The 5,091-nt window shown below is 35.2% G+C and overlaps 1 pseudogene; it reads left to right on the plus strand.

Moving 5' to 3' along the window:
- The first annotated feature begins 4,019 nt into the window (after positions 1-4,019).
- Positions 4,020-4,646, plus strand: LOC123951501 (annotated as a pseudogene).
- The last annotated feature ends 445 nt before the right edge of the window (positions 4,647-5,091 follow it).

Raw genomic sequence — 5,091 nt, forward strand, 5'->3', positions numbered from 1 at the left:
CATGATCAGCCTTTTATGTCATTGGCTTTTCTCATATGCTTGTTGAGTCCTGATTGTACTTCCTTTGCATTTGAAGTTTTCTGTTATATATGCTTTTTTTCTTTTTACACAGTTTGGGTGGTACTACAAGTTATCCTTATTTTCTGCTTAGCCTTCATGAGGAGGAGGGTGGTCAAGCATGCAGAAAAGCAATATCTGCACGTAACTTCTGGGTGGGGTCTTCCTATTCCTCTTGTAAATCACTAGTCACCTGAGACTGTTTCGGCTAATTATTTTAGGTGTATCCCGTATGGAAGGGAAATTATACCAGACAGAAGCTCCATCATGCCAAAAGGAATGAATAGCAGCAAAAGGAACAGATATATAAGCAAAATTAAAAAGTAGTCTTATATTTAAAAACAAAAGAAAAAATTAAGTATGGTATGTGAATGTTAAAGCAAATATATAAAACCTACAATAATAGCATGAAGATGAGGAATGGGATAAATGGAGTTCAACTGTTCTAAGACTCTCAAATTGTTTGAGACATGCTAAAAGCATTTGTTTAAGGTAGACTATAAGGAGCAAAAGTTTCATATTTTAATCTCTAGATTACTAGCTAACTTTTAAAAGAATATATTACCAGCTAACTTGTAAAAGTAAAATAGCATAAATAACATGTACATTATGGAGATACAACAAAAAAATAAAAGATACTTGATTATTCAAAAGGAGGCTAGAAAATAATAAAGAAATAAATAATATAAAGAACAATCAGTAAATAAATGGCAAGATGGTGATTTAAATCTCCCTGTATCAGTGGTTAAATTAAACATTAAAAAAACCCTTCTAATTAAATGACAAATGTTGTCAGAAAGGATTAAAAACAAAAGACACAATTATTTTCCCATTATAAAAGTCTCACTATGGATAAAAATATAAACAGATCTGAAAGAAGAGTGACTAAAAAAAAGTATCCTGTGAAATATGCAAATACTTGAAAGACATTTGACATAGTGATAATAATATAAAAAATTGAATGTAGAAAATATTAGGGGCAAGGAAATACACTTTATATGGATAAGTGGTACCTATAAAAATGGAGGTATAATAATCTTAAATTTGCTCCAAAATGCAAAAAGCCAAAATTTGAAGATTTAAGAAGAAAAATAGACAAATTTATAATCATAGATGAATATCTGAACACAAATCTTAGTAACTATTAGAAAAGACTGACACAAATGGCAAAAATATACAATATTTGAAAACACATTTCACCAACTTGTTCTATTTGACATTTATAGAACCCTACACTCAAAAGGAACAGAACGTACATCATCTGTAATATAAATGGGACACTTCTCAAAATGAACTATATGGTAGACACTTAAGTAAGTATAAAGACATTGCAAAGTATTAAAATAATACAGAGGATTTTTCTGAATAATGTGGAATTAAATTGTAGTGATTTCAGCGCACTAACAGAATGATTATGAAGTCCCCAAAGGGTTCGACATTAAGCATAAACTTCAAAACAACCCACAGGTCAAAAAAGACATTGAAATGACAATTACAAAATACTTGTAACTGAAAAACAAATAAGACTTATCAAAACTTGTGAGAAGCAGCTGAAGCAGAGCATAAAGAGACAATTACAACCTTCCCCATATATGTTGGAAAAGAAGAAAGGATGAAACATTTCAAGAAGCTATTTGAAGAGTCATCAAATTTCCTGTGTTTGCGTCTCATTCTACCTTTAGGGTGGTAACTCTCAGAGCATTATTTTGTTTATAATTTATATATTTTCTACTATTACAACGATTTCAAATATATTAAAATAAAATATATATATATATGCACAGCAAGGAAAATGAATTAGTATAATGATGGGCATGTAATGTCTACATAACACTAAAACTACATCAAAAAAGGTTAATGTTTTTCAGTGAATTTATCTATTGTCTGTCATCTCCATATTAAACTTCTATACTCTGCATGATTCTCTTAGGATTCATTTCATTGTGAGCTGGCTTCAATCCAGGTTAGAGAGTAGGCCCTAGAGAAATCGTAGGAAGTGGCAGTTGTGGAGAAGGTACTGACTTCCTGTTTTCCCTGTTCCTATCCGTTGTCCTAAAAGTAGCAGCAGGCAAATCTCCAGATTTCCATTTTCTGTCAGTTTCAGAGTCAACATGATTGTGTTCCCCATAGGTAAGAGAAGCATTGGGAAGTATCACCTTCAGAACGGTCTGAGAATCAGCTTCGTTGGGTCCCTCTTCAGAGCAACTAGGTTCTTCTAATTCCACCACTTCCTTTTTCCCTTTAGACTTAGACATGGTAGCTGCTTCCTATAATTATTAATTTTTATTTTCTCTGAATCCCCTTTCAACTCTTTATGTCTTGCAACAGCCATGTAACCAATGTTCCTCCGAAATGACAGGAATGATTTCTAATTTCTAGATGGATTCTGACTGATCCAACTTCCATCAAAAGAGGAAAATGAAGGCTAATTTAAAAACATCCCTAGAATTAATACTAATATTTCTTGAAGTCCAGAAGTTTACTACATAACAAAAAATAAATATCCTCATCATATCTCATAGTATTAAGTAATGCCCACAGATAGATTGAGTGAAAAAAAAAAAACAGTCTATAATTTGAGCAGGTGAAAGTTATAGCAAAATGCTAACAAACACCAGAGGCAGAGGCACAAAAGAAAATACCTAGGTGGTTCTTCAGGTAACAGAGTTCTCTTAAAATACTTTCCTGAACTGAGTTACAAAAATCAACATGGCATACTATGTCATGTGTTTTTATTCAATAATAGTAACACATAAACTATAATTGAACATATAAAAATATTGTTTATTAGTATGATATACAATGTAGGTAGATAGAAAATGAATAAAGTGAAATAGTCTTTGGATTTGAAACTGTATGAAATCATACCCAGGAAAGACATCTGTTTTACCACTTTTTAAAAAAGTAAAGATAACTACAATTTATCCCAAATAGAAGAATTTACTATAATGATTAATATGCATCAAACTACACACACACAAACCAAATAACAAAGACTTAAGGAAAGCAGAAAACATAAGCAGGAATTTTGCTATAGCTTCGGTAATCACTGAACATAGACAGGGCTCTATTGCTCCATGGTGATCTTTCTATTCTGTCGCAAATTGGTTTACTCTTGGCTCTAATATTTTTTCTTGGTTTCATAAAATATATGCACATTTTCTTATTTTTGCTTCCACAAAACTTAGCTGAAAAGCAATACATTTTGTCTCTCAAGTTCTTCTCTATATTATGACCTTGGCTTTTGATTCTACTGCTTCCTACTCATTCTTTACATGTTTTCTAGTTCCCATTATGAAGAGAATGATATTTACTTTTTTTCCTCTTAGCTTTATATTTCAGCCCACAATAGAAGTCACCATCGGTGTTAATTTGGGTACCCAACCTTGTTTCAATTAACAGTGATGAGGGTAGGAGTTATTTTTCAGTAGCTATTGAAGAGTAAAGTTTTAGACTCCAAATGGATAATATTTAAAAACAGCTTATTTGGGATAATACTTAACAAAAGCTCAACTAAAAAGTATTTTACTTCTAAACTTATAACAGTATCTCCTAGGTAATTTGTGGGTATCTGAATCGGAATATTCTGTGGCCTTTTTAAAAAGATATACATACTGGATCTCACTCCAGATCTATTTTATCTGGTTAGAATTGGAAAATAATGCATTTTTACTGTTTCTCAAGCATAGCCAAAGAATCAAAATACTTAGAAACATTTGCAAAAAATAGTTACCAAAATACTACTTTAGACCATTTTGAGTACAGTATATATCATCTCCTCTTTAAATACTCCAAAAGTCACCCCAATGAGAGATCTGTGCTTGGGTTCTTTTTGAAACAAAACTGTATATCCACTACTACAGATTCTTAAAGACTGGAAATGCAGACACAAACATCAGATTGGAATCAAGATATCAGTGTTCTTGGGCCACCTGGCTGGTCCACTAAGTGGAGCATACAACATGCTGATGGCCAACCTGGGCCTGAGCTGGAGGGAAGAGGACCTTGGAGCAAGGGAGATCTGGCTTCAGGCTCACTCAAGCCCTCCTATCTGTATGGGCAGATTCCCAAGTTCCAGGATGGAGACCTCATCTTGTATTAGCCCAATGCCATCCTGCGATACCTGGACAGCTCCCTTGGGGTGTATGGACCAGAGGGAGGTGCCCCTGGTGGGCATGGTGACTGACAGTATGGAGAATCTCCATTGAAAATACCTCTTCCTTATCTACACCAATTAGGAGGCGGGCAAAGAGGAGTATGTGAAGGCACTGGGGCACCTGGAGACTTTTGAGAATTCGCTGTCCCAGAACCGGGGGCCAGGCCTTCATTGTGGGCAACCAGATCTTTGTGGACAACAACTTGCTAGGCTTGCTGCTGATTGACCAGGTCGTGGCCCCCAGTCACCTGGAATCCTTCCCCCCACTTGCAACTGCGTGGCATGCCTCAGTGCCCAGTCCAAGCTCCAAGCCTTCCTGGCCTTCTCCGAGCATGTGAACCTCCCCATCAGCAGCAGGGGAAGTAGTCAGAGCTCGTGGCCACCCTCGGCAGGAAGTCGGGGTTGCCTGCATTCCTTTCTCCAGGACCAATAGCATTTCCAAGCAGGAAGCCAAAAAATAATAAATAAACAAATGAATAATAAAATCTTTTTAAAAAAATCAGTTTTCTTTCTGGGAAGATGAGAGTAGATTAAAAGCTACAAAAATAAAGGTTTCTGCCACCTTTTCCAAAATTCAGAACTGAGATCCAGGCAGAAGGAGATTTGGTCAGCAGTTGGGAAATTTACTCAGGCAGCCTAAGATAAATCACCGTTTTATACTCGTCTTGGTCTGAGAGTGGGGATAAAATAGGCTGCAATTCAAACTTGGTTCTAAAAGGCAGCCCTAGACTTGTGCCCAGATGTGCTTATTTTATGAAACCTACATTCAGTGAAGAATGATCTCTTGCCACAAACTAGCCTAAAAGTAAAAAGAGAAAACCACAATGAAATGGTCATATTTAACACCTCAGCCCTTTATAATAAAGGAATAACCAGTA

This window comes from Meles meles, chromosome 10, assembly GCF_922984935.1.
Source record: "Meles meles chromosome 10, mMelMel3.1 paternal haplotype, whole genome shotgun sequence".
NCBI lineage: Eukaryota > Metazoa > Chordata > Mammalia > Carnivora > Mustelidae > Meles > Meles meles.